Source organism: Athene cunicularia (assembly GCF_003259725.1).
Source record: "Athene cunicularia isolate RWA chromosome 1 unlocalized genomic scaffold, athCun1 chr1_part1, whole genome shotgun sequence".
NCBI classification, from domain to species: domain Eukaryota; kingdom Metazoa; phylum Chordata; class Aves; order Strigiformes; family Strigidae; genus Athene; species Athene cunicularia.
The window spans coordinates 60,551,848-60,566,167 of NW_020799091.1; positions in this window are offsets into that span (position 1 = coordinate 60,551,848).

Here is a 14,320-nt window from a genome sequence, read left to right on the forward strand (position 1 = left end):
AATTGCTAAAGCATTGAAATACTGAAGCCTGAACAGGCCTTGAGCCAAAGCTGCTAACTTAGCATGTAGTCATTAATAAAATATGTAAACTCACTAGTGAAAGATGCAGCTTAGACAGAATATAATCAGTAGTGAGGATGAAAGGCTGAGAACCCACGTATTTGGCATTGTTAGAAACTCCCTTGGTTTCCTCCCTGAGCCCTGGCCAGGCTTTGGGTGGAATCCAACAGGAGAATGAAATCAGAAATTTTCTGCTCAAAACAAAGGTGCCAGCTATTCTGGCTTGTCGATCTCTGGTACATAAGGCTGAACCCACTTGCAGTGACTTTGGCAGCCTCACCCATGGGTGGATGCACTGCGTAGGATTTCCCCCTTGCCGGGACAGGCTCTCCAAACCCTCGCTGTGACCGGGGCTCCCCAGCCACTGCGGGTCTGGGTGATGGGAACGTGTGCAAGTGGTGATGGAGCTTTCTTAAGCATTATTCCCTCTCTCTCACATAGTAATAATTTGATGCATTACCTGAATTTTCCTATTTGTTGTTTTAGGTGCATTATTTTGCCTTTTCTTACTGCATGCTTTGTGTATTATTCCGTTACAGTATTTGGTTATCACCAGTAAAATACACTTGCTCTTTTCACTCTGGTGTCCAAGTTTAATTGGTATCCTTAATCAGCAAAATAATATGTTACTTTTTATGGGTACAAATTCTCAATCTAATGAATATTCAAGTTACATGATGAGTGTGTAAACTCCATCTCCAATGGCTGACAGTATTGGAAGCTACAAGAAGCCTATACATTATAAATTAACATTTATTTTGTGGTATTTATTGCAAGAAGACATTCAAATGTCATGTTTATAAGCATTTCTCTGGAACTAGCTTTCTTCCTCCTCCTTTTCAGCCTTTGTTTTCCTTCTTTCCCATCTTTCATAGCAGAAAGTGCTGACGTGTTCTTGGTAGACTGTTTTCTCTGTAGTACTACTATAGACATGTTTACAGAAGGTATACAGTTTAAGACAGCCGTATTATTTCTGGGTTTTTTTTTGGTTTTTTTTTGTTTTTGTTTTGTTTTTTTAAAGTATTTTTCGATGTCTACCTTACTAAACTTCCATATCTATATCTATGAGGATAAATTGTTTCCTAGTAGATTATTTTAAGACTATACATTGGATTTGCAGTGGATAGTATATCTCTAATCTTTTCTGGTATTACCAAGAAGTGTTATAGATTTGAAAAATTTTGCTTTGTGTGCATAAATTAGAAACTTGCACCAGAGAAACTGGACGAAAGTAGAAACAGATATCAGACTGTCAACAAAAAATTTAAGAAAGACTAGTTAGTTCTGCAATGTTGACAGAGTATATTGGTAAACTAACGTTCACCAGGTGAGACACCTAGCAATGAACTGTGAGTGATAGCATAAAGTAATTTAAAAATATTTGTGTGATAAAATGCCATATTCACATGTTGTCATTGCTATATTAGCTGCAGTCAACCCAGAAACAAAAATTAGCGTACCTGCTTATCTTGCAGCAAAGCTGTCTTGAAATTCTATCACCACAAAAGAAACACGTCAGTCATATTAACAATATTATTCATGTCTTTAGCTACATTAATATAAAGCAATATTAGTAAAAATTGCTTGAGTTTTCCAGAGTGTGAGTACTCATTAATTTGCATGGGGACCAATTACTCCGTAGAATTTTTTGAAACTAGATTTTGTGTACATACACAAAGCTTAGGGGCCTATTTGAATACCTCAGGTTAGTAACTTGCACTGAAGAACTTGGTCTCTCTATGCCAGCCACTCAGTTCAGTTTTAAGAGTATGTTAGAAAGTTAAACTGGATTGAGCATCACATTCTGTGACAGCAAGGAAAAATACATCTCAGAGACCATTGCACATAACGGTAATAAAATCTTCACAAGGACATCATTCTAATATATATGGCTTTGAAGAAATTATGTTTACAAGTTTGCCATATATTATATATTAATAAATGTTATACATTAATGTTGGAACCACAAATCTGGATGTGTATTTATCATTCATGTCTATCCTGGGTTACCGAGTTTGAATCAGTCCTTGTCAAGAGACAAAAAAACAAGGAAAAACAGTCCGGTAAATATATTGGAAATTTATAGTCTTCGGTGTTAATTCTCCTTCTACATACACCTTAAAATAAGCTGCTGCTTCATCTTGTGCCAGGTTTGATTTATAGCATTCAAAGTAAATACAAGAATAAAAGACATGAATACTTGTTATCTCCTAGTAAATTATAGGCTTTTGCAAGCTTGTATTTTATAGCCTGATGTTAAGGAATATAAATATAAAGCACACTATAAAAGCTTTGTCAGTGATCACCCAAAGGACTTACAAAGACTGTTCCTAACAACTGTCAGATCTTTAACTAAAGGTCAAGTAAAATAATACTGGAAGCCACGGGGAGACCTTCAAGTTGTCATGTAACAGGAGACTACTTTTTTGAGGTTTCTCTGTTCATAATAACAAAATGGTATGGTTGTCAAAATACATACATATATATATATATATATATTTTTTATTTTTTTTTTTTTCCCTATGTAAAATATCATCAAGAGGGATCTGGGAAATATCAGTGAGTAGGATAAAGAGAAGAATCTCAGGGAAATTTTTTAATATACTAAATGTAATTTTATTTGTTTATTTGTTGGTCTTTCTCAGTGAGTGTCAGGAATATGTGAAAACTATTTTCAAGGAGACACAAAGTGAAGGTTTCGATAGTTTTTGGTAGTCTCACAGGTCCATTCTTAATGAAAAGCAGGAAGGGGACCCAGCAGATTAAAAGGCAAAAACTACGGTCAGGTGAGAAAAGAAGAGACAGCAGTTCATGGTTATAATGAACTCTCTTTATCGCACTTCAGAGGAAAGCTGGTTGCAATTCTTCTAATATTTTTTTCCCAGAAAATCTAGGTTGGCTAAAAGTACATATGTGAGGCTTTTGACAAGCATAGAATTTCCAGCAAGAAACACACAGAAGAAAATAATTCCTGGGACAGCCAATAAAACAGACACTTGGAAGCTCTGTAGCTTTTAGGAGATAAAATTTCAAATTCATAACAGTGCACACGAATTGAACCTCATTGTCTTTTGTTTCAAGTAAATGCCCTGTTGGTTAGTTGGTAGAAAATGTTTGACTTCGTTAAAACTGTTTAATTGAGTATGAAATTGCTCAGAGAAGCGGTCAGCTACAGCAGGTTGCTCTGAGTTTTGAATATCTCCAAAAATAGAGACACCACAACATCTCTGGACAACTAATTGTCAACCACCTTCACAAGTAAATAAGCGTTCTCTTATGTTTAAGCAGAATTTCTTGTATGTCAGTTTGAGCCTGTTGCCTCTTGTTCCTTTCACTGGCTTCTCTGAGAAGAATGGTCTTTTTTCTTTATTCACTCCCTCAGAAATTTATACACAATGATGAGATCTCCCTGTGACTTCCCTCCTCCAGGCTGGCCAGCCCCAGCTCTCTCAACCTCTTCTTGTATGACAGATGCTCCAGCCTCTCATTTGTCTCAGTTTTGATGTGACCGTGCAATGTACACAAATTGTGACTTTCAAGAAGCGTCCTAAATGTCACCTATTTGAATTTCTGTCTCTGGAGGTCACTAGGTTAGGTGGAGGGCACTTTTAGATCTTTGCTGAAATGAGTAACCAATTGTACTCAGAATTGTTTCCCCTACATAGTTGGCCCATTGTGGGATTAATGCAAAACATACTCCATGATTAATCACTTGGCAATGCTGGAGGCCCATCTTCATCACTTAACTGATGACCAGAGTTATTTTCTCTAATTTTCTAAAGTAATAGGGGAACATTAGTGTAGATTATCATGAACTCTTACGTACAAAGAGAAAAGTGGTTTTCAATTAACATGACCTGGGTTGAGTAAGCAGGAAGTCTGTCATATGTTGACTGTAACTATGAATTTAACCCATGCTGCTACTGTATAGTCTAAATATGGATAGCTTTTCACACTGTATAGTCAGTTACATCTGTACTAAGTGAGCAAGCAGATCTTGCTCGTTTTAAGTTTAAAGAGCATTCCCCTTGCACTTACACCAACTATTTTCACCCATTTCCAGCGTGAGTGGGAATAGGCAGACTCCACAAAAAAGCTGCTCTGTTGGCTTCACAGCATGTAAGGTGTTGGCTCATATGGGACTTGTGGGAGGTACAACGGCTAAGGAGAAAGGGAATCAATCTCCTCCAGAGTGCTCCTGGGACTGCTCAACCAATATTGGACAGCCCCAAACCTACTTACAAAGTTATTTCTCTGTTTTCTAACAAATCCAAGAGATATTAAAAGAGATTGGGAATCTGTGCTGGGCATCATGCAGCACATAATAAAAACAATCTCTTCCTTTATATCAAAAGACTGGAAAAAGCATTTATGTTTCATTTTAATGATGAGCAAAATTGAGGTTCAGACTTGCTGAAAGCAATGAATATCTTCATAGTAGATCTGAAAACTAAACTCTGACATTTTGAATTCAGCACAGTTTAAGAATCCAGTCTCATTAGGTTAGCCTGAATTACAGGACAGTTCAAGGTATGGACTATAAAACCAACTGAACTTTAAAACTTTTTCAGTTAAACTAATGAGGGCCCTTGCAATATTCAAATTAACTGTTATACAAGCTCTTCGTTTTGGGTGTTTTTTTTAATTACTTAGATATTATCTTTAAAACACTTTTTTGTATGGGTTTGTTTGTTGTGGGTTTTTTTTCCCAAGAGTTTTCAGTCCAGTTTTCTAATTTTAGGTTCTTCATCAGCTCTTAGAACAGTACAGATTTTTTTCATGAAATTAAGTTGCCTAGTTTATTTGATTCTGTACCCAAAAAAGAAAAAAAAAGATTTTGCTAATTCTAATTAAATTTACTTTTAAATTTAGCTCTAAAGTTATACCAAAGTTATAACCGAACAGTTTAACATAAAAATATGAGATAATTGCATTAATAAATGTACTTTGAACCCCTAAGCACCCATTGACACTTTTTTATTTGATTTGCATGTTTAAAAGGTTATTATAGTATTGTGACATAGCTCTGTTGCTTTTCCTTTGTTTTTTTCCCCATAAATTTTGAAAAATAAGTTGTCACCACTTCCCTAAACATGCAGGATGTTCACCAAACATGCAGGATAACTGATCAGATTGGGTTTATATTTGAGAAAGGATTTTCTTGTGCAGAAGCAAGAGAGTCTGTGCACACATTAATTTTTTAGCTTAATGCTATGTGAACGGTCTTTCTGAAGTCAGATTCTAGTTGAAATGTAGGAAGCTGAACATGCATATAAACCTTCATAAGATCAGACACTAAAAAGATAAGCAATGCCTTATTATACAGGCTTTAAAATATAGCAGTGCATAAACTGAGCTTTCCCCGTACAGGTAAATTATGGCAACTGGATATGTGGTACTACTGCTGTTTCTTTTCCTGACACTACTGCTTTTATCACGACCTCTGTCTCCCTCACTGTTGCTCTGATTGCTAGCATTTATGTCGGTGGCAAGCAGCGACAGCAGGCACAGCTGCAGGCAGCTTCAATCTGTGAGATACATCTTCATTTTAGATATCCTTTGGAAAGAGATTGTCTTCCATGTAAACAGAACATGAGGAGTAACACAAAATATGCGACTTGGAGAAAAGATGATCCACATATACTCTACATAAATTCCTTAAAAGCAACGGACCAAAGTGTAGCAAGAAATGTAGGTTATGTCTGGCATTCATATTCTATACATTTTTAATAAGTTATCTTGTTTTATATAAAAACACAGTCAAAACAGCCTTTGCCATCTACAGGTTTTTTTGTTCATGTGTTGGAACAACTCATTCTCAAGGAAGAAGATGCCAAAGGGAAGGATTTAGTTCTTTTGACTAAAACTATTTTTGATCTCTCCAAGGGAAAGATGAAGGGAAAATCAACTGAAGTTGCAAATGTGGAAAAACAGTTTCTTCTCTTTTCCTGTCTGTAGACTGCAATGGGGTGTGGGGGGTGGGAGAAAGAGGGAAAGAAAAAACCCCAAAGCCACAGTCAACCTTCTTTACCTTAAGGGAATAATTTTATTTTTCTTATATCTTTCTTTCCCCTAAATGTAAGACAAGACAATGATATTTGCTGAAAGGTCCTATTTTGAATAAGATAAAAGCTCCTAAGTTGGATCCATCTGAGTCAAACAGGTGACGTTTTCTGACTTAGTTCATTGGTTTTCTTTGTCATCTTTATGTGTTCACGGGTGGCTGGCATTTATAGTCCCTTATTTCCTCATGCTCACTGTAACAAACTATTTGTCAGCTATAATTTGCTCAAAAGCAACCAACCAAAACTGCATACAGCAGTGCAAAGAAAAAAGAGCAACAGGTTGAGGACATTTACAGAAAACTATAAACTTTTAAGGTTAAAGGGGTCTTTTAAAACCACCAGTAAAACCAGTGAATTTCACAAATTAACTCTAGCATTGCATTGTTTCCTTTTGCAAATTCCTATGGAAAGGAGTATTTCTCAGCAGTCTACCCAAGTGTTAGAGGGCCACAAACTGCATGATTAGCTCCCTTTATCCTTGTCACCCACTTGGCTCATTTAGTCTGGTGAATGAGAGTTTATACTTCAAGTTAATAGTTATATGAAGTTTTTCCTCCTTCATTTTAAAGCAGCCACACTGCTGTTAGTAATCAAAGGTAGTTAGTTGCTACCTGGCTTGCATAAGTACTTGTGCTGGTAATTATAGCACTTTCTTTCTCCTTTTCTTTCAGGAATTTACAGCTCCCCTCTAGCCTAAGAAGAAAGGAGACAATGATCTACAGAAAGGGGAGCAGGGAGGGAACCACAGAGGGACAGGTGACACAAAAGACACTTGTGATTTCTAAGAGTTTGAGAGAATACAAGTGAAACAAAGCTAGGTATTTTTCTAAATGCTGAAGACAGAAAAGTTACTGTTTTAACAGAATCTGCTACCCACTGCAGCTTGTCTTACATAATTCAGAAGCACAAAATAAAGTTTAACAGATGTAAATAAAACATAAGAGCATTCACTACAAAAAAAAAAAAAAAAAAAAAAAAAAAGAAAAGAAAATGGAAACAACATTAGTAAAAATTAATAATAACCTGGAGTTCCCTTGACTTTATACTGCAATAGGTATCTTCACGATTACATGTGTCAGGCCATACACACAGTGCAAGTAAGGAAGATTTTCAGCCCTGCACATAACTTATTTCTACTTCAGATCCTGGCATTTGTGGATCCCATTCTGAAGCAACTTACTTTTCCCTTGCATCATACAGAAAAGCTGTTTTCTTATAACTTAAGACTGAATGTCATTCACGGGAGCTAGGTTTAACATCATGCATAGCCTTTGTGTTTTCCCAGCTGGGTCCTGTCTGGAGTATCACATGAGAGACTTGCAGTGTGTTAAATCAGGTTTTCTCCGTAGGAATCAAAGATTTCATTCCTCAGCTGCGGACCTGGTAGATGGCTATACACCCAGACCTAACCTGAACATAGCGCTGTGAGACAGAGACAAGAGTACAAGAGTATATCCATGCCTGGAAGACGGAAAAGCCTTTCAAAATCTTGCAGCTATGTTGACTGAAGGCAAATAACTAAAAAAACCAATAACCTCTGTATCACTTCTTCTTGTTTATATAATTAAGATAGTGATACTTCCCTTCCTTTGACCTTCTTTTGTCTCCTAATTATTCAAGACAGAACATTATATATAAATGCAAACTATTAGTAAGACTAGCCTAAAGATATATAATTGACCTACAAATATCAGAGGTTTGTTTCTAAACAATACAGCTTCTCATTGATATCCTTAGCTTTCCAACAGCTGATTTAGAAAGTAAGTGCATCACCATATAACTGAGACTTATCTAAGATGTTCATTCTTCATTTCAAGTATATTCTATTGCAAGAAACTGAAACTATCAGGCTTTTTGGTTGGGGTTTTCGGTTTTTTTTTGTTTGTTTGTTTGTTTGTGTTTTTTTTTTTTTAATTTGTTTTCACATGTTGTCAAAGAAGTATTTTTCTTACTTTCTCCTTGTGTCTCTTCTGTTGATACTGTATACACTAGTTTAGCAGGTGTTTCCTCACAATTTACTAGTGATTCCTACTCCCTAACTGCATGTTGCAGTGTTCTAAATAATTATTTTCTTGAAGGAATGTGACTAAAATCTTGAAAGAAAAGTTGAGATCTGCCATAATAAAAATAAATTTAGAAAAATATATTTTTTAAAATCCTTAAGTTCATACCAGTTTAAAATCCAATCTCAGATTACATTCTTTCCAACATATTTTACTCCTCTGTAAAATATTAGTGAAGGTGCAACATCAGTGATAAATACAGATTGAGATCAGTGGATTAATATGGGTCACTGAGAAATGCAAAATGTTAACCATTTATTTTATGTATCTCTTTTAAAAACAAAATACAAAGAATAGAACTCTGTATATCACTTAAGGTAAGAACTTAACCAGGTTAGAGAAAAACAAAGTTAATTCTTGCAAAAAGTTATATAGCAGAAAATACATCGTCAAAATTCTTCCAACAAAATAAAGCTTGCAACTGCTTGAGAAGTATGAAAGAAAATAAAATTCAGGACTAATGATAAAATTCTGTCCTTTCCATGTCCAGTTTTTGTAGCATTTTGTAAAAATAGAATCTCTTTGAAATTCAGTGCCACTGAGACAGTCTAAACTCAACAGTTTTTTCACAAACATAGAAAACAGAGAGACTGCAAGAAAAAAAATAATCACAACGAACGTCTTGTTAAGGATATCAACATTCAGATGAGATCAAGAGCTTCTCTGCTGAGAGGAAAAAAAAAATCAGTACGACAATGCAAATATTACAATCCCATGACTTTCAGAGTTCAGGGACTGAGAATAAATACCCAAGAAATGGGACCTTATGTAATATTACTTTCAAACAAAGTGACCAGTCTATCAGCTTCAGGGTCTTCAAAATCTATTGTCTTGCTGTACTGGATCATCACATTTGCTTCATTAGGTTCTTACAAGGCATCATTACAAGTGTGAAGATATAACTATTTGGCAGTTCAATCACTTAATATATATTTAGGAAACCTTCAAAGAGTAGTAATCTAAATGCTTCTTTGAACAAGATGGCAAAAGGTACCGCTTCATGAAGATAACAGGTGTCTATGCCTAACTCACCTGTAGTTGCATGTATTCAGCATGAAGTAACACTATAATTTAATTTTACTTAGCTGTTTTTTCTTGCTGGGAGCTACTTTTAAAAATACTAAATTACTGATAGAAACAACATAATATAAACATTCCAGTATAATATGTTTTATATCAACAATTTCTTTGTTCTTAAGGACATTAGTGGAAAAGCACTATATGTGTATATAATGTGTTATTCTGTAGACCACTTGGCTGAGCAATAAGGTTTAAGATCAGATTTTTCATATTGTACAAATAGAAAAAGGCCAGGCTTTAGGATTGTCAGGCATAGGATGGAATCCTCTTCTTTCTCATCACTGATTTGAGGTGAGTCATGTTATTAGCAACTAAAAAATGTGTATGATCTGTTGTCATATGTATTTAATGTCACAAAGGAGCGCATAATTACAAATTTATAAGCCATATATATTGATGTAAGAAGTCTTTAACAAACAGAGATACTGAAGCAAGTGTTTGGCTGGCTAAGGCATAAAACAAATCAAACAACTATCAAACTTTCATGCAACCTTTATAAAAAGGAAAGAAATATGAACATAGTAGTATGCAAAACTGGATATATTGCCTCCCATGACATACCATGTCTATAAATCATGAGACCTTCCTATTCAATTGGAATCTCTACATGTTTCCACAATTGAAAAATAAGTAACACCCCTTATGGTTTATTACAACTCAAAGGCTACTAATCAATATTTCTCACTGCCTGGTTATTTCATACAAATAGAAACACGCATTGCAAATGCAGTCTCTGTTATTCACCTAAGTCTGTGCCTTAGACAGATATCCACAGCAGGGGAAGACATGGAGAATTCTCTTGAAATACAAGACAAAGTTTCAAACATCTGCATTCTCTAACACACAGTACTATGTAGGAACAAAAAATACCAGCAGAAATAAAAAAATAATTTATTGAAGAATATACTGCACCATATTATATCCATTTCTGCCTTTTCTGGGAATGTGTTAGTCATGTTGTTTAAGTAATATGCTACTGAAAGACTTTAAAATACTGTGGTCATTATCAAAACCTACATAACTTTGAATAAAATCTTTAAGCTCTTTTGTTTATTTTTCCCAAGACATTAGACTCAGTTTTGTAGGCTGTGGCAATACAGCTACAGGCCGTTTGGGGGAATGAGGCTTTCACATTATAGCCAGCTTCCAGATGGACCAAACAACGCCAGCTGCTACAACTGGTTTTGGCCAGAAGCCTAGGGTGTGAATGCAACCATCTCAGTATTTTATGAACAGCCAATGGATATTTCTTATCTCCTGAAAAAATGGTGACTGGTTCTTTTAAGATATTTAAGTTGAAATATGAACTCCCCAAAATAGTCTGACTCAGAGTGGTTATCAGAGTGAGTGACTGGTAACAAGTGACAGAATCAGACAACCCTTACAAACTCTTTCCTCTAAAACTTGACAAAAAAAAAAAAAAAAAAAAAAAAAAAAAAAAAAAAAAAAATTCAGTGTAGTTACAAACTTAATACTAATAATTGCAGCAGAATTTGATATTAGCCTCAGAGGTTCTACCTTGAGTGCAGCAACAATTGTATTTGGGCATCAACTCTGAGCTTTGCAACAGCCACTATTCAAAACTGTATCTATGCACATCTGTAATGACATGTATTTAGCAGTAATTGCAGGAGCAATCAATAAGAGACCTTCCTTTCATTCAGGGTACCACGGGATAAGGCCCTGATATGGTACACAGATTTCTCTGTCTTCCATATAGAGAACATAGTCTACTGTGATCAATTTACATCTCACCTGTAGCAGCCAGAAATGGAAAACAAAGCAAACAAAGGATCAAAATGCAATATAATTAAATAATAATAATTATACTAAATTATTAGATATTACTACATTCAGTAGTGCTTCAATAGTATTAAAATACAAAAACATTACGTCTTCTACATTTTTTGAGCAAATTGATGCCCAAGAATTAAAGTGAATAGACTAGGTTCTACTAATGCTCATTATTGGCAATAGTGAAGGAAAGCCAAAGTTAAAACTTCTCAAACCACTAGATCTTTGTCATGTTATAGGAAAGTCAAAATGCCAATGTTTTTTCCTCTTTTCCCATTGTGATATGGGACTGCTCTACGGCAGAGGAGGAGAGAAAGAAAAGTGATTATAACCTCCACAAAAACGACAGAACAGGAGCTGGGAGATGTGTATGGGAAATATGGATTAGTGCTGGTAAATACTAGGCACCAATCTAGAGCCTTAACAGTCCTGAGCAACAACTTGTACCTGAAGGTTCAACAGAATTTATCTTTGAACAATAAGAGTATTGCAGTTTCTATCCTCTTCCAAAAGAAACACTGGGTACACACACACACACAGAGAAACTTTTGACATGGTGGTTGTTTCTTCTTTCTCTAGGGGAATTTTTAAATAAGTGAAACAGAAGATGGTAAAAAGCAGAGTTTCACTCTGCAAATGGAACTCTACTGGACAAAATCATGGTTCTAAGGCAGACCTGAGATAATGAGGGAAGTTTAGAAAAATATATCTGAATAGCTTAGTTTGGGGATACCTACAATTAGAGTTAATTATGGATCTACACTGAAGAAAGTATTGGAAAATTGTTTCTGAATATACTTTCAATTATGTATTACATTTTTCTTAAATTATGAAGCTTCCTTTAGTTTTGGTCTAGACTATTATTTTGTCCAACCAGTACTCTATCAAGATGTCTAGCTCAATGAATACAATCAATTGCTGGAGTTTATACAAGAGAGCACAGTCATTCTGTTGGAATTAATAGGTGGTTTTGCCAAAGTGATATTTTAGCAAAATTACTGTGCTATTTTGGGTGCTTGTGTTTACAAAGAGTTGTATAAATTACTTTTTAGTATTCAAAAGAATAGATTATCGAGACCAAAGATTCATTATTGTTTTTATAAACTAATTTGACAGCTGTTGATTCAACCACTCAAAGCAATCTCTGAGCATTTACAGCCTAATAGCATCTCAAATGGAACTTTTTCTGGAGAAGTACATTACTAAGCACAGAAAACATTTGATGATTTGTGAGAACATGCCTGAAATCTGCTTAAAATGTGTAGGGAGACAGAAACTATTGTTAAGAAATTCTCAGCATTCAGTAAAATGAATGGTTCTATGCAAACTAGTATTGTTTTACACTGTAGTATGCATTTAAATGTTCTTAAAACTGTAGTATTCAAATCAGAAGCTGATTAACATCTGGGTGTAAACCACCCTTTGCACACAAGACCTTTTTTCAATATCGATGACAATAAACAATACTAAATAATGATCAAAAGAATAGCTTTCAGTATTCATGACTTCGGTTTGCAAATCAGCTAAAATTGTACTTAAATGCTGAGTTTCAAAGACTCAGACTAAATTGAAGAAACATTGTAAAGATACTGAAGCTTGTTATCAATTCAAAAGTTCCTTTCTAAAATATGGTAATGTACATGTAGTAGTTTGATATGGAGAGTGAGCCAAATGTTAAGGAGTACTCATTAAGTATCGAGAATATGAAGAATCTTCTTAGATGCAGTAACTATTTCACAATTATCCACTATAACTTTTCCTCGCATTTAATATGAAGATCTAGCACTGACTACCATTGATAGTAGATTATCTGGTTCATTGTTTCTACCTAATGCAGTTATTACTAATAAATTATATATATTAAAAATGTTGAAATAAGGATATGATCTTTTGAAATGAAATAATAAACATCTACAAACATAACATGTAAGCTATGATTATACTGAGCAATTGATTAGCCCTGTGATAACATAGTGCCATAGTGTTTAACTCTGTGGTTTTACAGAAAATCTATCTTTTATCACAATATTCTCATCTCAGCTCATGAAAACAGATCTAGGTTTTTTTTTACTAAGATTGCTCAAAATGTTAGACAATCACAAATGAAAACATAAACATTTTGGTAAGAAAAAGTACCCAGATATTTTAAGCGGTGTGCTTTATTCAATGTGTGCCACATGCTGGAAGCTGCAACAGCCTGACATCAATATGTCATCAAAAGACTATATATTGCAATATGAAAATATCTTCATGTATCTTATGTCAAAAATCTTATCACTATCAGAAGTCCATTTGAGACTGCTTCAGCTCAAAAAATGTTCTCAACTGAGAAACAGAAACATTACTGAAGGTGAGAATGCAAAACTGAATGAAAGAATGAGATCTGGCACACAGCCGTGAAGATTAATGCTCAAAGGCAGTCAAATTTTGCTCCTTTTGAGACAGTCACTAATAAAGGAGTCAATCACTGTTTAGAAAACACAGTTGCATTGGTACGTGAAGTTACTAATTACAATATATATTAAAAAGCAGTTAATTCATCCAAATTCTATCATCATCAGATGACTGACCATATTTGAAAAGCACTTTCTTATTAAATGTGATACTGAAAATGACAAAGTTAAAGGTATAGTATTAAACAAAATCAGTACTGAAAACCACATATAAAAATAATATTTTATCTGATTTCCTCTTTAAGTGAAAATAACTGTTCTTTGCATGCTAAGTATATTCAGCATTTGCTCAACTACACTGTGGTACTGGAGAAAAAACCTGCTCTGAGCATCTGAACAGAAACTAAATAAACACCAGGGATCACCTTATAAAGACAGGCTTCTTACAAATTCCATCAGCACAAAATGATCTTCACCACATTAAGCTAGGTCCTCAGTTCACATATACTGCCATAAATTGTTGCTAGCATCAGAGATTGCCCCTGATGTAAGAAAAAAGTGTAGGAATAAAGGAATCATACACTGGTCATAGGGCATGAAGACACAAGGCAGCTTAGTCTACAGATGACAGGGAAATAGCTGTTGTTTAAAGCAACAGCTGAAGCAGGCAGAAAAGAACATACATCTGCAGTAGAGAAAAATAAAATCTAAAACCAGCACTAGCTGAAATCAGATTGGACAAGAAGGATGAGTGGTCAGATGCCAAAAGCATACAATAAAATTGTACAAACCCAGATTAATGATAAAGTCATTGGGAATCCAGAACATTAGATAATTCTACAGTAAACATAACTGATGATTACTA